Genomic DNA, 23,708 nt, shown 5'->3' on the forward strand with positions numbered 1-23,708 from the left:
CGGGCGACCATGGAGCTCTGTCTGCTGTGCATACTGATGGAATGCTACATCCTGACAAAAGGACATGGTAACGGATCCAATTGTGGGCATCTGAGATTTCCGAGAGAGAGAAGTGGATGTGTGGTAGATGGCAGAAAAGGAAGATATTGAGGTCGGAGCATTTCCTTCCAGCTAGCTCAGCGGTTATAACCTGTGGGTCCCCAGGTGTTTTGGCCTACAACTTCCAGAAATCCCAGCCAGTTTACCAGCTGTTAGGATTTCTGGGAATTGAAAACCAAATATCTGGGGACCAATATATTGTCGGAGGCTTCCATGGCTGGAATCACTGGGTTGTTGTAGGTTTTTTGGGCTATATGGCCGTGTTCTAGAAGCATTCTCTCCTTATGTTCTGCCTGCATCCACAACCTCTGAGGATGCCTGCCACAGATGCAGGCGAAACGTCAGGAGAGAATGCTTCCAGAACATGGCCATATAGCCCGAAAAACCTACAGTAACCCATCTGGGGACCCACAGGTTGAAAACCACTGAGCTAGTTTAACCGATGCCCAGGTCTGCACCCAATACTCCCAAGGAATTTGTGGAACCTCTCACTCCTCCCTTGACCCTGAAATCTTACTATCAATATCTCCCCTTGTTTTCTTGCCTTTTTAAAAAAATTTTTTGAATTGCTTTGTTTATTTTAAGTGTTGTTTTAAATCATTTTTGTATTGTCAAATGATTTGTATTCTTGTATTGTCAAATAAACTGCAATAAGTACAGTGGATTAAACTACCAGCTTCAGAAAAATTTGCCAACCAGAAGGTTGGCAGTTCAACCGCGGGTCGGGGTGAGCTCCCGCTGTCAGCCCTAGTTTCCGCTTACCTAGCAGTTCAAAAACAGTAATGTGAGTAGGTTCGGGGCCCAGCTAGCTCCGTGATTGCATCTCCTTCTATGAACCGGCGCAAACTCTAGGATCTTCTGGGGAGGCCCTCCTTTCACTCCCACTACCGTCACAAGTACGGTTGGTGGAGACGAGCGAGAGGGCCTTCTCGGTGGTGCCCCCCCCCCCCACCTCTGGAACATCCTTCCAAGGGAAATAAGACAGGCCCCATCCCTCCCCTCCTTTCGTAAGAGCTTGAAGGCCTGGTGGTTTCAACAAGCCTTTGAGAATGACCAGTTCTAGCCCAGCCCCAAACATTGTTGAATATGGCCTTATACTTCCTACCTATTACCCCGTTCATCCCTCTAATAGTCCCGGGAAAAGAGCAGCCACAGACCCGTACCTGCTATTGCTGTTAGCCTGTTATAGCACTGTACTTAATTCCCGGCCCCCTCATATTTTGAGTTTGCACTAGCCTCGGACTGGCCTTTTAATTGCTCTGAACAGGCAGGATTATTTTTAATATATATGTTTGTGTTATTGTGATAATTTTATGCTTATGTTGTTTTGTTAATTTTATGTCATGCTGTTTACTCTGTATGTTTTGGTGATGTTACTTGGAAACCATCCTTTCTCCCCCCCCCCCCCCCCCGGGAGATAGAGCGGTATATAAATAAAGTTTCAGCAATTCTATCAAGAAGGCTTTCACAGACAACAAGTTCCTCAGCATGGAAAATGGAACAACAGCACTTCCCCATGGCCGAAGTTGAGCACAGCCTCCAGATTCCAGAGATGGAAAAAGATGAGAAGCCTTTACCTCTGTTTATGTACTCTCTGTCTTTGCTCATTGTATAACTGCATTCAATGTTTGCTGTATAATAAATAATAACACTTTATTTATATTCCGCCCTATCTCCCCAAGGGGACTCAGAGCAGATCATAGTACACATACATGACAAACATTCAGTGTTGTTTTGGATAAGCAATAGAGACAAACAGAAAAAAGGGGGTATGTTGTGCTGACATCAATGTCCAGCTTTTTGGCACCTTGGAAGGTTGTGCTCAAAATCCAGCCACAGGGGGTGCTGTCACTCCATTCTCTATGACAAAGAGCCATCAGGACTTCGTCCTTCCTTTTGGTTGCTCAGAATTTTCTTATCTTTTTTCTTTATGGTATCATAAAATACCTCCCCTGTTTGTTTTAGGGGTACCTAATTTCTCTAATCACAGCACAAGCTGTTTTCAAACTGCTTAGGTCAACAGTAAGCTGGGTTTGACAGTCGGCAGCTCACACCAACCTTGGGCTTCGAACTGGCAGCCTTTCGGTTGGTAGATCTTATCATTGCTGGTGATTTACCAGCTATGCAAAACCCCGACCACCTATGCTAAACCCCGGTGTTCTGTAATCCACTCGGAGTACCCTTGGGGAGATACAGCAGAATATAAATAAAGTACATTATTATTAAATGAGGACACCACCACCCCTCCCCACACCCCTCATTTCCATGTAGGATACATTTCTGGCTTGACTGTGGTTAACTGAAACCAGAAATGCAACCAAATGCCATTAAATTGGCCTACTCCTTGTCCTAGCATGTCATAGAATTGGGTTGGAAGACATAGAGTTTCTCCAAAACAGCATCCTTTCTGGGAGGAAACATACCATGGAATGACTGGAGGATTCAGAAAAGACTATTTCTCCCTGAGTGAAAGTAAGTGAAGCTGTGGATATGGATTCAGCAGATGCAAGACCTTATTGTAGTTCAGTTCCATTTTAATATTCATTTTTAATATGTTTTAGTCATTTTTCTTAAATTGTAAGCTGTCACAGATTTAGATAAGAAAGGGATAAATGATGATGACAATGATGAGAGTCTTGGGCTGAGATGCAAACTTCTGTTTCTCTTCTCCCTTAGAGGTCTTCCGCATTTCTGGGGAAGAGGTCCTAATTCCCTGTGAAGCTACAAATCCTCAAACACGTTGGTTCTGGTTCCCTCTGCATTCTAGATGTGCCAACATCACTGGAAAGAGTGTGGAAGTGATTCAAAACCATACCACACATGAGGTGACTCCTCTTCAGTTCAACAAGCGATTGACTCAAGCTCCAGGGTCATTATTCCTCATGAATCTGGGTTTGAGCGATGCAGGAACCTATGTGTGCCGCCTTCCCAATGGCTCAGAGACCCGCACCACTCTTTGGATGACTTCAGGCAAGTACCTAAGAGTTTATCTTCTTTGAATCTACACTTTAGAATTAATTGTTTGACACCACTTTAAAAGTCATGGCTCAATGCTATTAAAATAATAGGACTTGTAGTTTTACGAAGTCCTGTAATGTAGATTTCCTCTTTCCCTGCTGCCTTCTACCTTACCAAGCATTGTTGTCTCTTTCTAATGAATCCTGTCTCCTCATGATGTGGTCAATTATGTTTGGACCTCATCACATGTAAAAAAGGAAGTGTCCTCGGACACTTCTTCCCTAGTTCACTCACAGAGCCCTATGCTGTCCATCAGATGATATCGGTCCCACAGATATCACAAGCTCGGTTGATGGAACGAGAGACGAGGCCTTCTCTGTGATTGCTCCTTGTCCCTGGAGCTCCTCCCCAAAGAAGCAAAACCAGTCACCTACCCTCCTCTCCTTTAAGACACTTCTAAAAACACATATGTATTGTAGCGTACAAAGAGGAGGAGGATTAAAACACGTTACCCATTCAGAATACTGGCCAATTCCACTTGCACTATATGGTTGTCACAATACATTTTGAAGGAACATTGTTGTTGGAGCTCAGCCTGTGATTCTGTTTAAGGATCAGGGTGCTTTGGATGGGGGGAGTGGTGACAATGAGGTTCATGAGGGTAATGGTCTTGTCAATGATAGTGATGCAGAGAATGACCAGGAGATCCCTCTACAAAGTGTAGTTTCTCATGAGAAGAGTCAGGACCACATCAGGTTGCTAACAGGCAACGATCATCTGGGGAGACCCTGCTCTCAGTCCCGCCTTTGTCTCAAGTACATTTGGCGGGGACAAGAGACAGGGCCTTCTCACTGGTGGCCCCTCAGCTATGGAACACCCTCCCTAGGGAGATTAGATCTGCTCCCTTCCTCTTAACGTTTTGGAGGCAAGTTAAATCATGGCTGTTCGAGCAAGCGTTTACAAATGCAGAGTAGCTAAAATAGGAAATCGAATGATTTGACAATGGAACTGGACAATGCTTGATAATAATAAGATACTAATCATGTTGTTTTTATTGCTTTTGTGGTGTTTTATATTGTTTAATGTTTTAATCTGTATTATGTTTCTATATGTACTGATTTGTTGGAAACCGCCTTGAGTCATTGATTGGCTGAGAAAGGCAGTATACAAATACAGTAAATAAATAAATAAATAAATAAATAAAATGTGCCCATAATACAGCCAAATCGATGTGTGTAGCATCTAAAAAAGAATATCATATAAATATATTTTCTGTACACCAGTCATTACAAAAACAAGAACTAATTAAATCACATGGTGCCTTAGATGACATTTCAAATAATCTGCCTCAGATCATTCTGCCTAATGGTAGAGCCAGATCTCCCTTCAGAGATGGATAAAAATAAAGAAAGCCCACACCCGGCAACTTCACAACCCTCCTCTGAACATATGCCGCTTGTCAGCTCTCTTCCATGCTTCAGCTGGAGAAAAATTAACCAAGTGCCCTGAAGCCAAGGGTCTGAGATTAGTCATTTATCTGTTTTCCCCAGATGGAGCTGCCTGAGGAGAAGGCATCAGCAAGTGGGAAAGGGAGAGGAAGAGAGGAAGGAAACGCGACAGCATTTGCATCCCACACTTGCTTTAGCTGAAATGCTTGTCTGCAACCATGTCAATTCTGAAAATGGTCTGGAAGGCCGTGTTCTAATCTGGAAGGCTTGACCATCCCAGGACCTGTATTACTTGGGTTCAAAGGACACCATGAAGTAAAACTACGGGCCCTTCCACACAGCCCTATATGCCTGAATATCAAGGCAGAAAATCCCACAATATCTGTTTCGAACTGGGTTATCTGAGTCCACACTGTGTGGGATTTTCTGCCTTGATATTCAGGCATATAGGGCTGTGTGGAAGGGCCCTACATCTCCAAATGTGCAGAGTATTGTTTCATTGAAAAGAAATAGATGGAAACAAGATACAGTGTCACACACTGTATAAACAAATAAATATCTTCAGCTGAACACCAAACCATTAACCAGTTAGAAAATCTAACCCAGGGCTATATACAGACTCTCTGCCCAAAACGGCAAGCCCAGGGCTATGACTATGACTCTTGAAATGCAAAACCTGAATATTACTAGCTAATATCAATGAGAGTAAATCTCCAGGATCAATTGCTGAATGACAAGTCAACACACAGGTAAACCTCCATGATCCAGTGAGTCTACTCTTTAGGACTAACCATAAATCACCCGGAGAACGTAAGGTAGGTTCTCTACCAATCTGTCTCAAACTCTGCTCTTTGTACTCACAGGGAAAAGAAATAAGAAGCATTGTAGGTTGGAGCAGTATAGTAATTTGAACCAGTCCCTTCTTCTTGGTCCTAAAATGTATTGATTCTTTAATATATTTGCCATCAAGTCTACTTCAGCTTATAGCAACCTTATGGTTGAGAGACCTTCAAGAGCTACCTGACACCAATTACCCTGCTCAAATCTTGCCAACTCGGGGTCATGGCTTCCTTAACTGAATCAATGTCCTGTGGTTGCAAAAAAAGCCAACTGGATTTTGGCCTGCGTAAATAGGAGTCTGGTGTCTAGATCCAGGGAAATCATGCTACCCCTCTATTCTGCCTTGATCAGACAACATCTGGAATACTATGTTCAATTCTGGACACCACAATTGAAGAAAGATATTGACAAGCTGGAATGTCTACAAAGGAGAGCAACTCAAATGATCAAGGGTCTGGAGAACAAGCCCTACGAGGAGCGGCTTAAAGAGCTGGGCATGTTTAGCCTGAAGAAGAGAAGGCTGAGAGGAAACATGATGAGGGCCATGTATAAATATGTGAGGGGAAGTCATAGGGAGGAGGGAACAAGCTTGTTTTCTGCTGCCCTGGAGACTAGGACACTGCACAATGGCTCCAAACTGCAAGAAAGGAGATTCCACTTGAACATTAGGAAGAACTTCCTGATTGTGAGAGCTGTTCAGCAGTGGAACTCTCTGCCCCAGAGTGTAGTGGCGGCTCCTTCTTTGGAGGCTTTTAAATAGAGGCTGGATGGCCTTCTGTCAGGGTGCTTTGAATGCGATTTTCCTGCAGGGAGGTTGGACTGGATTGCCCACGTGGTCTCTTCCAACTCTGTGGTTCTGTGATTCTATAATCCACCTGTAATATGTTCAGAGGTAGCCCTAGGTAATTTTTAACTGTAAGCAAACAGTATTTTGGCACCGCCCCCCCCCCCCAAACAAACACTGATATATATTTTCTGTTTGTCGTGGGAGTTCTGTGTGCCATATTTGGTTCAATTCCATCATTGGTGGAGTTCAGAATGCTCTTTGATTGTAGGTGAACTATACATCCCAGTAACTACAATTCGCATATGTCAAGGTCTATTTTCCCCCAAGAGCACCTCAAGAGCGCCCCTGGACAAAATCAACTATACTGCAAATGCTTACTTTGCGTAATGGGTTGAGCCGCCCCTGAATATGTTCTTCCTCTTTTCCTACTGGGTTCTACTTTTCCAAGTATTTCCTTATGTTTTTTTATATGGCCTAAAGTGCAGAAGTCTGAGTTTAGTTTTCTAGAGTTCAGGCTTGATTTGTTGCTGGACCCATTTTTTGGACTTTGCAAAGTCCACAGGATTTGCAAAATTCTTCTCCAGCCCCACACTTCAATATATTTAATAATAATAAACATTTATTACGGTCAATGACCAGCATCAAAAGGTACAAGTGACAGGGTGTGCGAGTGTCAGAGTACACACACATGTACAAGCACATGTACAGAAGTATACAAGCATCAGGTTACACACACATCTGGGTATCAGGAAACAATGTTAAAACAGAGTTTAAAACCCAATATTGAATAAAGTAATTAAAATGGTGTTAAACATTTAAATACTAAAATATCAATGGTAAAATATATGTTAAAACTTTCTAAGTCTGTGTCAGCATCTTGGGGCGACAAGCCATAGCTGCTGCACAGAAGCTAGCAACCCTGACAGTGACCTTGGGGTGTTGGTCAGACAGGAGATAATCTGTATAAAACCTTGCAGATCTCCCTGGTAGACTTTCTAGAATAGGATTTATAAAATGTTTACGAAGGTCACGGTAAAAAGAGCAGTACAGCAAAACATGCTCCACAGTTTCCACTGTCTCGTCCTCACAGGGACATAGGCGCTCATTGTATGGTACTTTGTTGTATCTTCCCTCCAATACAGCAGAAGGGAGTACATTGTATTTAGCCAAAGAGAACGCCTTCCTATGTTTGGGAATAGTTAGATTGCCTAGATACTCTGCAGGTAGCAGTGCCCTTCCATTATCTTTAAAGATTGGAAGAAAAGAGGCTGCGCTTAGATAGTTTTGCAGCTCAGTGTCCCAGATACGCTGTCGTATGTTTTCTTTGGCTTTTGTATAGCCCATGGTTCAATATATTTGTACCTTAGCTGATATCACAAGATCTCGCACCATTAAAATCACGTTAAAACAAAGTCAAGCAAGATTTCAAAAAGAAATAATAGAACAACCCAAAATAGAACTTTATAATCATGAGCACAAATTAAAACAATTTTAAAACCACATACTTGAAACTGAGGCATAAATCCCACTAACCAAAATTGTGTGCGTGTGTTTTTCCCTTTTTAAAAGTTTTTAGAAATATCACTCCAAGGCATACCTTTCTCATGTTGACAGTTGCTTTTACATTTAATTTTCCTTGTAGGTTGGTTGTTATTATCAACTGCCTTTTTTTCCTGCATTTATTACATTCTTTTTTTTTTGTTTTGTTTTGTTCTCACATCATTGTTGGAAATCATCCAGACACTGGGAAGCAGTTATTTTTTTAAGTACTCTGAGGAGGAGCTCTGACAATCCTTCTCAGATGAGATATTTTGTTCCTCAGGCCAGGTGTCAACACCCATTATAGACTTAAGAAATCTTACTTCTTTGGACTACAACTCCCAGCAGCGGCATGGAGCATGAAAGAAATCCCTACGTGCCATATGTATTGGAAATTTCATAATCCATTGGAATTAAGTGTGCCATAACCTATTGGAAATAACTGCACCATAACCTTATTGAAACATTAAAAATGTTGTCACATCCGTTTGGCACATGTGAATCTCCATGAACATGTGGAGACCACCTTTTGAAAACCACTAGTAAGAAAAGCATTACCTTGTTAGAAGTCAACCCTCTGAACAAGTGATATTCATAAGCATTTGTGTAATGGCACACAGGTAACTCAGCTGTTAAACTGAAGAACCATGTCTTTAAGCTGCCAAGGATAAAGACATGCCACTACAAAAATATATTTGGTTAGAAGAGGATGGTTGTTTTTTTGAAGATGAATTTTCAGTTGCTCAAAAAGATATACACTCCCTTGAAACCTCAGACATTTTATTAAAAAGTCTTCTGGACTACAGCTCCCAGAATCCCCTAGATCAGGCCCTTTAGGAGAGGAGGATAATTCAAACGCACTGCTTCCAAGCTGCAAGCTATCTTCTCCTTGGAATTCTTCCCAATCTCTGCATATTTCCAATTACCTATTTCTGGAATGCAACTCCCACCAATCCTCCAGATAGATAGATTAGATAGAGATAGAGATAGAGATAGAGATAGAGATAGAGAGAGAGAGAGAGAGAGAGAGAGAGAGAGATCAGGAGGACTACTGGGAGTCGCAGTACAAGAATAGGTAGAGAAGGAAGAAAGAGGAGAAAGAGGAAGGGAAAGAAAAGTGGGGGAAGGGAAGAAGAAGAGAAGGAAGGAGAGAGAGAAAGACAGAAAGGAAGGAAGGAAGGAAGGGAGGGAGGGAGGGAGGGAGGGAGGGAAGGAAGGAAGGAGAGAAAGAAAGAAGAGAAAGAGGGAGGGAAGGTTGGCCACAGCAATGCGTGGCGGGCACAGCTAGTAAAATTAATAATACAGTTCAACAACAACAAAAACTATTGCTGTCTTGGTTTTTTGGCCCTTTCCTGGGGTTATTTTGGGCACCAATTCAGAAAATTGCATTGGATTGACAGCATCATCTCTAGTTTCTTAGCTATGGTTATGATGATTTTCTTTGGGTGAGCAAATGGTGACGTATATATGAACAACAAATACGAAAAATCCTGCAAATCTCTTGGAAAGACAAGCAAACAAATGTCAGCATGCTGGAAGAAGCAAAGACCACCAGCACTGAAGTGATGGTCCTCCGCCATGAATTCCGCTGGGCCAGCCACGTTTTCCGGATGCCTGACCACCGTCTCCCAAAGCAGTTGGTCTACTCTGAACTCAAGAACAGAAAACAGAATGTTGGTGGGCAGGAAAAGAGATTTAAAGATGGGCTCAAAGCCAACCTTAAAAACTCTGAGAACTGGGAAGCTCTGAGAACTTGAGTGCTCCAGTTGGAGGTCAGCTGAGACCAGCAGTGCTTTAGAATTTGAAGAGGCATGAATGGAGGGCGAAAGAGAGAAACATGCCAAGAGGAAGGCACATCAAGCCAACCCCGACCGGGACCGCCTTCCACCTGGAAACCAATGCCCTCACTGCGGGAGAAGATGCAGCTCAAGAATAGGGCTCCACAGTCACCTACGGACCCGCAGGTACACTGATCTTGGAAGACAATTCTACTTGGACAACGAGGGATCGCCTAAGAAGAAGAAGATCTCAAAAACTTGGGTTGATAGGCGAAATGTATGTACTTTCTCATTTCATACCTGAGGTGTTCAATTTCCCTTCCTTTTCCTCTTCCCTTTGCAGGGTGCCACAACAATCTCCTTGTCTCCTCCAAGCAGCTGGGTCCGTCCTCTATGCAGCTCAGCTGCCGTCAGTGCTATTCACCAGATACAGGAAACTCTTTTCAATGGATATTGAATTCGAAGCGACTCGGTAACCGCCAATGGGCTAAGAAGAGCAATTTGGGAGCTACTATAACAATAGATCCAATCCAGAAAGTGGCTTTGGGACGCTGGGAGTGCCAGTCCCGTGCCAATCCCTTTTGGATCTCAGAGATTTGCTTGAGCCCATCCAAAGAAGAGCAAGGTAGGATCCCTGGAGTGTAGGAGGGAGCATCATATGGATTTCTGGACACATTTGGTCCACATCTCCCAGCAGCCGCAGCCGCAGCCAGCATTGCCAATGGAAGGGTTGCTGGGAGACGAAGCCCAACAACATTTGCAAGGAAGCTTGTTTCCCACCCCAGCTACACCTTAAGCCAGTGATTCTCAACCTGTGGGCCCCCAGATGTTTAGACCTTTAACTCCCAGAAATCCCAAAAGCTGGTATTTATTTATTTATTTATTGTAACAGGAGCGAACCAAACAGTTGTATTGTATTATTTTAAAAAAAACAAACACAAAGTTTGAAAACTTGGCATTCTATTAAATGTCCTTTGACTAATAGCTGGGCACTTGGAGTGCCTCTGGTGTTGCTATAAGGAGGTCCTCCATTGTGCATGTGGCAGGGCTCAGGCTACATTGCAATAGGTGGTCTGTGGTTTGCTCTTCTCCACACACGCTTGTTGTGGATTCCACTTTCTAGCCCCATTTCAAGGTTGGCTCTGCATCTTGTGGAGCCAGAGTGTAGTCTATTCAGCGCCTTCCAAGTCACCCAGTTTTCCATATGCCCAGGAGGGAGTATCTCATTTGGTATCAGCCATTGATTGAGCTTCTGGGTTTGAGCCTGCCACTTTTGGACTCTTGCTTGCTGAGGTGTTCCAGCGGGTGTCTCTGTAGATCTTGGAAAACTATTTCTTTATTTAAGTCATTGGAATGCTGGCTGATATCCAAACAGGGATCCAAACAGCTGGTAAACTGGCTGGGATTTCTGGAAGTTTTAGGCCAAAACATCACTGTCTTAATCCTTCTCTGCCTCACCAAACTGCAACACACATGATTCCATAGCACTGAGCCATGGCAGTTAAAGTAGTGGCAACCTGCATTAAACCTGTGTAGATGATCCCCATATTTCCTGATATGAACTTGCTTGCATTTTAAGATCCCCAAGGAAGAAACTCACCACAGGGAGGAAACATGTAACTTTGCCCTGAGAGACTAGAGTTAGATCTACAGTACCATGTAGTGCAGTTTCAGAATGCAGTTTAGCTACATTGGATTGTGTGGCAGTGTAAACTCACATAATACAGTTCAATGCAGTTAATGTGCCTTCTATAACTGCATTATATGACAGTGCAGATCCAGCCTAGGCGAGCCATTTTCTGTTCTCCTCCTGCTGGGAGCCAAGGACATTTTTATACAGACTGGCTTTTGGTGATTAACTGCTTGCTGCAGATGGGTCTTTTAACAGGGTGCATTCGTACTGTACTTTTATCCTTACTGTGACATTTTAAAATACTTTAATTCATTCTTTTCCAGACAAAAAAGGTGAAAGGCAGAGAATCTGGTGGATCTGTATGTTCCCTATATGTGTGGCTGCTCCTGAGGCTAGAATTGGTCAAATATAAGGCAGGGTCCCCTGTCTCTAAATGCTATATAAGCAACACCAAATAAAAAACAATTTCCCATTTTTGCTTTATAAGTAACCCTCTTATTCTACAAAAAGGTCAATTTGTTTAAAAATCAAATATTGGGTTGTTGTGATTTTTCTGGGCTGTCTAGCCATGTTCCAGAAGCATTATCTCCTGACATTTCACCCACATCTAGGACAAGGTTGTGAGTTCTGTTGGAAACTAGGCAAGTGAGGTGTATATAGCTGTGGAAAGTCCAGGCTGGGAGAAAAGGCTCTTGTCTGCTTGAGGCAAGTGTGAATGTTGCCACCTTAATTAGCATTAAATGGCCTTGCAGCTTCAAACCCTGGCTGCTTCCTGCCTGGGGGAATCCTTTGTTGGGAGGTGTTAACTGGCCCTGATTTTTTCTCCCACCCTGGACATTCCAAAGATATATAAATCCCACTTGCCTATTTCCAACAGGCCTCACAAACTCTGAGGATGCCTGCCATAGATGTAGGTGAAAGGTCAGGAGAGAGTGCTTCTGGAACATGGCCATACATCCCAGAAAACTCACAGCAACCCTGTGCTACATTAAATTAGTCTTGTCTTTATTTGTCTTAATAGTCTTTTAATTATTGCATTTCAATATTAACCTCAAGTATAGTATAGTATTGGTTATAGCAGGCATAGGCAAACTTGATTCTGGCCATGAAAGCCTTTGACAACAAATCAAATATTGTTAGACTATAAGCGACTCAGTATTATTATTAATTGTGTAGCACAATATGAGTTTTAATGGTGGGAATGAAAAACTTTGCAACTCTTCTGTTGCCCTTTTTCCATTATCTTTTAACAAAGAACTCAGGGACAAGCACAAGAGTTTCCTGGAAATTTATATAGTAGTGATGTTATTAACCCTGATCTATCATCCTTATGGAAAGTGCAAAGGAAAAGAACATGAGACACAGACTCTAATAATCCCATCCTGCCAAGGCAAATGCATTTATTTGATATTCAATTTGCTGGAACTGATCTACTAATATGACAGATGGAATTACGTTAAATATAGCTTAGCTGAACATATAGTGGTATTTCAGGATAGATTTTCTAAATAATTTACAGAAAGTAAAAAAAAACTGGAAACACTGCTTATGGCTTACCTCTTTACCCAAAGAGAAGTTTCATTTGCCAATTTTCTGCCCATCAGGCTTCAGGTAAAGGAAAGAGCTGTCAGTGGCTTCCCTGTCAGTGAGCTGCAAATCCATTCTGGATTTGGGACTGAATGAGCTATCCAGGGTGCTGAATTGGATAACTCCTTGAATGTTAATCAATACCTAGAATGGATTCTCAGTCTCGATGAATTGGAAGCCATGTGCCACCACTCGTTAGAATCATAGTATCAAAGACTTGGAAGAGGCCTCATTGGCCATCCAGTCCAACCCCCTGCCAAGAAGCAGGAATATTGCATTCAAATCACCCCTGACAGATGGCCATCCAGCCTCTGTTTAAAAGCTTCCAAAGAAGGAGCCTCCACCACACTCCGGGGCAGAGAGTTCCACTGCTGAACAGCTCTCACAGTTAAAGGCATTCAGATAGACTTCAGATGAGGAAAGAAGATGACAGTGCTCAGGAGAACATGTATAGCAAGAATTAAATACCATGTATAATTTTCAGACCTGAGAAACATATGAAGACTACAGTGAGATATGTGCTTATTTTTTTGCAACCTAATATCATATATAAAATACCCAAAGTTTTGTCAAGATTGACAGGTCAGAATTGGAAGGCAAGCTGCCCAGAGCCAATCTGGCCACTTCCCCCCCCCCCCCCTTTTTAAATTGTTTCATCATTACAACATCTTGCTTACACTTCATAGAATCAAAGAGTTGGAAGAGACCTCATGGGCCATCCAGTCCAACCCCCTGCCAAGAAGCAGGAATATTGCATTCAAAGCACCCCTGACAGATGGCCATCCAGCCTCTGTTTAAAAGCTTCCAAAGAAAGAGCCTCCACCATACATCAGGGCAGAGAGTTCCACTGTTGAACGGCTCTCACAGTCAGGAAATTCTTCCTAATGTTCACATGGAATCTCCTTTCTTGTAGTTTGAAGCCATTGTTCCATGTCCTAGCCTCCAGGGAAGCAGAAAACAAGCTTGCTCCCTCCTCCCTGTGACTTCCTCTCACATATTTATACATATTTATATTTATACTTAGTTCCCATTGATGCTCATAGTAATACACACTTCATTTCCATGTAACTTTCATAGAATCATAGAATCATAGAGTTGGAAGAAACCTTGTGGGCCACTCAATCCAACCCCCTGCCAAGAAGCAGGAAAAGTGCATTCAAAGCACCCCCGACAGATGATCATCTAGCCTCTGTTTAAAAGCCTCCAAAGAAGGAGCTTCCACCACACTCTGGAGCTGCTGAACAGCTCTCACAGTCAGGAAATTCTTCCTAATGTTCAGGTGGAACCTTCTTTCCTGTAGTTTGAAGCCATTGTTTCAAGTCCTCATCTCCACAGAAGCAGAAAACAAGCTTGTTCCCTCCTCCCTATGACTTCCTCTCACATATTTATTCATGGCCCCCATTATTTCTCCTCTCAGCCTTCTCTTCTTCAGGCTAAACATGCCCAGCTCTTTAAGCCACTCCTCATAGGGCTTGTTCCCCAGACCCTTGATCATTTTAGTCACCCTCCTCTGGACACATTCCAGCTTGTCAACATCTCCCTTCAATTGTGGTGCCCACATTAGCACATCTTCTTTTTTTATTTACCCTTCTTTTTTAAAAAGGGGGGGGGGCAGGGAATGAAGGGAAGGAAAAGATAGGTGACCTTTGTTTTGTCTATTCCAATCTAGTCACAAAGAAAGCCAGTATCATACACTTCACCCTCTAAACTAGTGTTTCTCAACCTGGAGGCCAGGGCCCCTGGGGGGGGGGGGGGGGTCATAATGGGGATGTCAGAGGGGTTGCCAAACACCATCAGAAAACAAAGTATTTTCTGTTGGTCATGGGGGTTCTGTGTGGGAAGCTTGGCCCAATTCTATCATAGGATGCTCTTTGATTGTGGGTGAACTATAAATCCCAGCAACTACAACTCCCAATGTCAAGGTCTATTTTCCCCAAACTCCACCAGTGTTCACATTTGGGCATATTGAGTATTTATGCCAAGTTTGGTCTAGATCCATCATTGTTTGAGTCCACGGTGCTCTCTGAATATGGGTGCACTACAACTTCAAAACTCAGGTTAGTGCCCACAAAACACTTCCATTATATTCTGTTGGTCATGGGAGTTCTGTGTGCCAAGTTTAGTTCAATTCCATGATGCAAAACATCTCAGAAGATAGTATATCACCTTCTCTGCCAGGGCCTGTGTTCAGTTATGGGCATACTAGAGTATTACTCCTTTCTACTTTCTGTGTTATGCTCCCAGAGTTGTGTTAGTTGGGAGAAGCACATTTGGAAACATTTTTGTTTTTCACCCAATTCCCCAAAGTGCTTTTAGAAGAGAAAGCAAAGCTCGAAGCATCCTCCCACTCCTCCCACTTTCCTTTTAGTCACTCTGAAAGGAAAGAAGACCTTTCAAGTGTTAGAATGGGGAAAAAAACAGTTAAGTGTTAAAAATGCATTCTTGGTAGATGCTTTTAGGACTTCATCACGTGAGGATGGAAAATTGGAATTACAGCAGGATAATAGCGTGCTTGGCTTGTACCCATCAGACAAAATTGTGTCGGTCCTTGTTGCTGCTTTGCATTTTAAGTTTGAAAATGCATGGGGAGAATGCACTGATGCTTCCCAATAGTGCTGCTGCTCCAATACTGCCTCTGTGCAAAGGGAAGGGGAATTTACCAAAGTAGATAAAAGGGTAGATTTTATAAGATACGTCACTCACAATGAGTAGTGTCAGAAGTCATGGGTGGTGAGATCACGAGCGCAGGATAGGAGGGGAAAGACTGGATAGAATATTGCAATGTATTAGTTTGTGTTAGATGTATTTGTTTATCTATAGATAAAGATAAACAAATACAATACAATGTATTAAAATGTGTTTTTTTATGTAAAGGATTTCCCGCAAAACCCACTTCTTTGGCAGCATCTCATTGGACAATTCCTCCTGTTGCTACAGAAACCACACTCACAGGGCACACCCCCAATGGGACTTCAGTTTGGTTTTGGGCTGTGTTGGCAGTGTTGGTGATGGTCCCAGCTGTTGTTGGAGGTGCTGTGTGGCTCCGGAAGAAAGAGCTGGTGGACAGGTGAGCCAAGGGCTTGGCAAAAGAGCTTGTGAGTGGGGAAACTGATGGGATAGTTAAAGGAAGTTTCCCCATGCCTTCCTTTGGGAAGTGCTGAGTTTCATCCCTGACTACACAAGTCTCCAGGCATCAATGAGAAGCTAGATTAGATAGGATTAGAGTGAGGGATTCCTCCCCCCCCCCCCCCACATTACTATGCATGCTTATCCCAGAAGAGGCTCTGTCTTTACTCTCCTTCTTCTCTTGCTACTATCGCCTCCCCGCTTTGAAGAATAGCTCTCACAGTCAGGAAGTTCTTCCTCATGTTGAGGTGGAATGTCCTTTACTGCAGTTTGAAGCCATTGTTCCCTGTCCTAGTCTCCAGGGCATCAGAAAATAAGCTTGCTTCCTCCCCCTATGACTTCCCCCTACATATTTACACATGACCCTCATAATGTCTCCTGTCAGACTTCTCTTCTGCAGAGTAAACATGCCCAGCTCTTTAAGCTGCTCCTCATAGGGCTTGTTCTCCAGATCCTTGATGATATTAGTCACCCTCCTCTGGACACATTCAGCTTAGAGTCAACATCTCCCTTCAACTGCAGTGCCCAGAATTAGACAGTATTCCAGGTATGGTCTGACAAAGACAGAACAGAGGGTTAGTATGACTTCCCTGGATCCAGACACTAGACTCCTGTTTATGCAGGCCAAAATCTTATTGGTCTTTTTTGCCGCCGCATCACATTGTTGGCTCATGTTTGACTTGTTGTCCACAAGGACCCCAAGATCTTTTTCACACATACTGCTGTCGAGCCAGGAATTCATTAACAGGCCTCGGTTCCTTCACACAAGCCTCCTCAGTAGTTTCATTCTCAAAACATTGGGAGTGTGTAACGTTGTTCTGTACACCCTAAGTTCTTACATTATCTGGTTGCCAAATGTGTCAGGCACTGGCTCCATATTTGTGCCCATTGACTGCAACTTTCCTGGAAGTTTCAGGGATGGGCAGCCAGTGGCTCAAATGCCAGCAAACCTCTGCCACAAGTAGCACTTCCCAAAATTGACCTTTTCCCATCAAACATGATGGAGGCCTGTACCCCATTGCCAATACCAAAGTAACGTTGAACAGACAGTCCATACAGATCCAGTATATGGAACAGAAACAGGATTAGTCTGGACTACCATAATGTTGTCCACCTTTGCTTCAGGCAGTAAAATATTTTGGGCTAAACATGCAGGAGGGCATGAAATACATGTCATCATTTAAGTGATACCAGTTTCACAATTTCTGCATCATTTGCCACCTGTTGCATTACCCTAAAACTCTTGTCTTTCCTTTCTAGGCGAAACAGAGAAAACAGAGAGTCAACAGGTGAGGCACTGAATGAGAAACCTTCCCCTTTTCATTTACGTGCTTCTGCTAGACCGTTCTTCACCCATATTTTTTATAGAATTTAACAATATCCTATAGCCCCTACTGGCAGAGCAGGTTAAACTGCTGTGCTGCTGACCTTCTGACCAAAAGTGGTACGAATCCAGGGAACAGGTTGAGCTCCTGCTGTTAGCCCCAGCTTCTGCCAACCTAGCAGTTTGAAAACATGCAAATGTGAGTAGATCAATAGGTACCATTTCTGGTTGCTTCTGGTGTGACAGAGATACTCGCAGGAATATCTCAGCAAGCAGCAGTCCAAAAGTGGCAGGCTAAAACTCGCAACCTCAAGCCATACCGGATGAGAAACTCCCTCCTGGACACACAGAAGACTCAACAACTTGAGAGGCGGTGAAAAGACTGCGCTCTGGCACCACAAGGTGCAGTTGGACATGACTAGACTTAATGTCAAGGGGAAACTTACACCTTTTTAACCATATCCTAGAGTTCTAGTGAATGATTCTGCTGGAATCTGTGATTTTTGCAGGCTATGGTAGCATTTTCAGAATGGCCCCAATGCTGTTGCCCTTCATTACCATCTCTCATAGGTGTTTCATTTATTTCCCATTAACTGGACAGTAAGTAATTTTCACTTGCTATTTTTTTTCCTTCCCTTAATTATGATGTCACAACTTGAAGATCATGCTTCCCTGAGAAATGCCACCAGAAGAGAAGAGGACATAATGAAAAGGGAGAGCCTGGATGAGGTAAATATTGATTGGGCAAATTTTGGATCTCATGGATAGAACCAGGACCACAGTTCCCAGAATCCCAACTATATGGCCCTGCTGTGTGAGGAATGTTGGGAACTCTAATCTAAAGAAAGTTTCCAATCTAGGTCTAATGCGTACTATGGGTTGAAGATTATCAATGCATTTTCTCTTGGTGGTTTTTCCTTCCAGACACATGCTTCTCTTCATTACGCCCAGCTGCAACATCCCCGAAGGAAATCTGCCAATGTTCGAACTCCCGACAGCACAACCGTGTATGCAGTTATAGTCTGATCCCATTTTTGTTATTTCTCACTGCCATGTTAAGGCTCAAACACTATGACTCAATATGTAATATGTATAATTCTGCTCTTCTGCCTGATTTCCTTGGTGTATTCCTTGCAATGTGTTGGAAACCATTGCTTCCATCTCCTGACAGGTACCATTGTTAGTTTCTTTTCAGTAAGGCCAACGAAAATTCAGCGCAAGACATCCTTACATAGTTAGTCTCTAATTTACAGATTCTACTGATGTCAGGTGGTGCCCATTGTCGGTCTGTGACAAACCTGTCCCATGCTATTGATTGGAAACCTCATCAATGTGCCACATATATATGTGATTATCCCTAGATATTTCTGTACCCCAAATTCTGGCAAAGAAATTGTGTTACTGTTGTGGCAATGGGATATCAATGTGACTAGATAAATAGGTACAGTTTAAGTGGGGAGGCATTTAAGGCACCCATAAGGAAATGCCAGAAAGATGCCAGCGATTCGATCAAGGAGGACGTTTACAAACAAAGTTCTTCAGCACGGAAAGTGAAGTGACAGCATACACACATACACCATGGCTGGAACGAAGCATAGCCTCCAAGATGCCAAAGATGGGAAAGCCGCTATATATTTATATATATATATACACACACATACACACACACACACACACACACACACACATATGTATATGTATATACACACACACCTCTATCTATGTACAGTTGAATGTTTGCTGTATATATGTTGTTATGCACTGAGTCCCCTTTGGGGTGAGAAGGGCGGAATATAAATACTGGGATCTGGGATTTGATCAAGAAAAGATCAAATTAGGAAACATTGTTTAATAAAGTGCTTCACCTCAGTAAAAGTCAATCACAAGTTGTGTCATCTAGAAGAGTGAACTGTATTGCAAACCAAGTTACATTCAAAGTTCTATAAGTTATTCCAAGTTATTTAACAGCCTGCAACCATACGCTTTGTACATAATAAACTTATTAACTTTTGTTGAAGACCGTGTCATCTCCATTAATCTGCGTCTGGGGAGCCAGTTCTCATCGGCAATACCTCACGTTGGTGGCAGTTACCTTAATTTACAAGTAATAATTGGCCTCCCCTACAATAAATTCTTATCAACAATTGAGGCCTGAGATTAATTACACCCATAATCATCCACACCTGTATAATTGGTGGCAGAATTTAAGAACAGTCTGTGCAATTGGTGACAGCGGGTGGGTTCTTTAAAGTTAAAAACCCTATGCCCTGCCTATTGTTGGAATAGCACCTTCGCAATTGGCACAATTGTACAGCTGGTGCATGCAGACTTCGCACCTGCCATCTCAAGTGATTACGACATTAAAAGTAAAATACACACATTAATTGTTTTCCCTTTTCCCCTCTGAGATAAATGTCCATCCATGACTTGATCAAAGCAAACTAGCCAACTGTTTTGGATCAGTGACCAGTGGGCATCTGGGCATATATAACAGAAGAGATCTCATTGCTTATCTTGATTTGTTGCTGGCCAGCCTCTTTGAACTCTAGAGTTGAGTACTGGAGACCTTCCACTGCTCCCTAGATGGTATCAAAGAAGAAGAAACAGTCAGAAGACATACTCTTGGGGCTGTGGAGATGTTTTCCTTTTAAGCTCTCTCCCAGGAGGAAAATTATTTAATTTTACCTCTGAACTAGAACTTTGAAACATTTGCATACCTGACAACATACTGATCTTCAACCCTTTTGTGAAAATTAGTCTGTTGTTAATAATTTATAAGTTTATAATGACGTTACTTTCATAAAAAGGTTAAAACCTGGCTCTTCGAGCGAGCTTTTGCTAATGCAGCATAATCAGGTAAATATGAAATTACTGAACGACTTGATGATGCAATTGGATAACAATTTTAGTAAGGAGACATTGATGACTATGTTTTTAGGGCTTTTTATGGTTTTTACACTATATGCTAAATGCTTTAATTAAATTTTATAATTGTTTTAACAGTATTTTTTATAATGGTTGAGGCATTGAATTGTTGCTGACTGTGAACCGCCTTGAGTCGCCTATGGACTGAGAAAGGCGGTATACAAATGTGGTAAATAATAAATAAATAATTAAATAAATATTGTTTTTGATTGTGTTTGCTCATCACCAAGACACTGAATGTTTGCTTTTTTTTCTTGGAAGCCACCCTAAGTCCCCCCTCGGGGAGATAGAGCAGCCTATAAATAAAGTATTATTTATTTATTTATTTATTTATTTATTTATTTCATTATGGGAAATGTATAAGATTAGCTTTTTATGCTAAGCATTAACACATGGCCTAACTCCAGATAGACAATATCCACGAAATGAATGGAATTTACTTAAGTATTTACCTGCTAAGTGTCCATCTACTCTAACTGAAAATAATAGTCAGGCTTAGCTTCAATTTTGTAAATTAACAAGTTATATTGACATAGGCCATTATCTATTACTAAAAAAAATCTGTTACTAAAAAAATCCATCCCTCTCCATGAAGTAATGAATTCGAAGAGGCATGAATGGAGAAAGGGAGAAACGTGCCAAGAGGAAGGCACATCAAGCCAATCCTGAGTAGGACCGCCTTCCAGCTGGAAAACAATATCCTCACTGCGGGAAAACATGCAGATCAAGAATAGGGCTCCACAGCCACCTATGGACCCACCACCAAAACACCACATCTGGAAGACAATCATCCTTGAGCTATGAAGGATTGCCTAAGTAAGTATTTTTTATATGGCCAGGGTCCATTGTATGTTAGAGACCGTCTCTCCTTCTACCATCATCGGAGGTTGCCACAACCATCCCAACGTGATTTGCTCTATTTACCGTGTCCTAGGGAAATGAACTTGGAAAGCAGCAGACGCAGGGCCTTCTCTATTTCTGCCCCTGCCTTATGGAATTCCTTGCCTCCCTATTTGAGAGCCATGCGTGACTTATGGCATTTTATCCTAGCACTTAAGACCTGGCTTTTTACTAGAGCATTTGACCCATGTTAATTTTAATAGTTTTTCATCCTGTATAATTTCTGCTATGTAAATCGCCTCGAGCATCTCGGATGGAGGGCAATTAATAAATAATTAAAGATGATGATGATGATGATGTAAGTAAGCCATATAAACTGCATTATATGAATCTATATTGACCCTATAATGAATTGGAAATGGCATTATATGACAATGTAAATGACAATGTAAATGAGGCCAGGCTTCCCCTGATCAAGCAAGGATTAGGACCTTGGTCTCCTAGTGTCCTAGTTCAACACTCACACTGCGGAACCACGTCAGCTCCTCAAATACAGTTGCTTTGTTCAACTACATCCGGGATCTTCCAAACAGCATAGTCATGGATCATACTGCCTGAGCAAGTCTGGGGATTTGGGAAAATTCAAGAAATTGATAAAAGGTGGGAGGATTGTTTCTAAACTGTAGGATCTCTTCAGCATGGATAGTGGAAACAGGCCAGTAAGAGGTTACCTCTCTAGGTGTATAGTCTTCACTAGTTCTGAGTTCTTCCTCTTCTCTTCTCTTTGGAGGTCCTTCTGAACCTAAAATGAAATGAAGGCATAAGAAATTTCATAGGGCACACTACATGTAATGAAGTGTGGGGTAGTTTTAGCAGCACCTGTAGAATAATCACAGGATGTCCTAAACCTACATCTGTTGATAGTCTTTATAAGCTAGCTGGCATTGCTCCCCCCCATCCCCGATGTATAATGGGAAGTTGCTGCCAATTGCAAGAGAAACAAGGTTGAATACTGTGAAAGCCACCCACTGCATGGCTATCAGTCTCCTCCCAGTAGACTCAAATCAAGGAAAGGTTTCATGAGAACCACCACTTCTATAAATGTTCCTCCAGCAAAAGCAAGAATCTGGGCAGCACAATCAGGCAATCCCAATTGGATGGCCCCCAACGAGGGTCTTCCTCCAGGGGCAAACCAAGAATGGGCAACTTTGAAGTCCCTGAACAGACTCAGAAGTGGAGTTGACAGATCAAAAGACGTCCTGACAAAATGGCACTACCTAGAAGAATCCTCCACCTTGTACAACTGTGGAGCAGAACAAACAACTCCACAACTGTATGCTTGTCCACAGCGCCCTACCTCATGCACAGAGGAAGAACTGCTGAAAGCTACAGACAACGTGGACACTGTTGCCCAGTCTAAAATTATTTAGCTGTTCATGTTCCCTTTATTTTATCAGTTTTTTACTTATTTATGCAATGCTTTTGACATGAAGTAAAAGTGGCACCTGTCGCAAGATTGGTCAGCAATTACTTTTCTATGCAGGGTACACTGATGGTATAATGGCTAAGATGCAAATCTTAATTTTGCCACTTTATATAAGGGACACCATTTCACCATGCCATTATATTTAATGAGATATGCGCATCCAGAGATTTTGGTATCCATTGTGGATAGAAAAAGGCAATATAAACACATTCTCGTTGAGTTGGTTTTCATTTTGTTGTAAAAATAGGCACCCCCCCAACCCCCCCCCCCCCCCTGAAAATAATACAATTGCTGGGTTGTATGAATGTACACTGTTTGGGGAAAGAAACATGTAAATACTCACCAGTTTCTTCCTTGCATTCCTGCTTCTCTGGCTTTCTTCTTATTTCACTGTGGATTAAAAGATTGACAGAGAACTGTTTTCAGTAAATTTGCTTTTCACAATATTCTATTTATATAGATAAAAATATTACCCTGAATGCGTCCACTTAAAGACTCCAAAACAGAGCTTGAGTTGAAAGGGGGACAATAAAAAGACAATATTTTCCTGTTTGAAAACTAAGAGGGAAATCTTAACAAAAGAATTGGTTCAAGATAAAATGAGAGGAAGGATTTATTTGTTCCGCTTTATTTAAGGAGATGGGATTAGAAACACTTAATCCATCCTATTTGCTTCTAGCCATGATGTGGTTATAGAACTGAATGGAGGGTGAGCCCTGATACCACAACACCTGGAAGGGAAATCAAGCCTTGCAAATAGTTGTGTGTGTGGGTGTCAGGAGCGACTTGAGAAACTGCAGGTCGCTTCCGGTGAGAGAGAATTAGCTGTCTGCAAGGACGTTGCTCAGGGGATACCTGGATGTTTGATGTTTAACCATCCTGTGGGAGGCTTCTCTCATGTCCCTGCATGGGGAGCTAGAGCAGACAGAGGGAGCTCAACTCGCTCTCCCTGTATTCGAACCGCTGACCTGTCCATCAGCAGTCCAATTGTGTTACCAGGGGCTCCAAATAGTAACAACTATCCTATCTGCACACACACTTCTCCTCTGTCCCACCAAAACTGAAAAATTGGCACCTTCATCTGCATGAATGCTGGAGAGTCTGAACCAGGCCATCTAGGTCACATTGTGAACACTACTCCTTCCTAATCTGATGTTTTCTAAGTATTTTGGATGAAGATTCTCAGCTGTTCCACAGAAGGTAGTCAATATCCATGAATGATGGACAGAACAGTGTAGAACATCTGTAGAACATCAGACTGGTGAAGGCTGTCTGCCACTACCCAGCAGTGGCTTGATGGAGTTGCCGAATACAAGTTGCCCAGAGCTTCTACGGACA

The sequence above is a fragment of the Anolis sagrei genome, chromosome 2 (genome assembly GCF_037176765.1).
Source record: "Anolis sagrei isolate rAnoSag1 chromosome 2, rAnoSag1.mat, whole genome shotgun sequence".
In the NCBI taxonomy this organism is placed as follows: Eukaryota; Metazoa; Chordata; class Lepidosauria; order Squamata; family Dactyloidae; genus Anolis; species Anolis sagrei.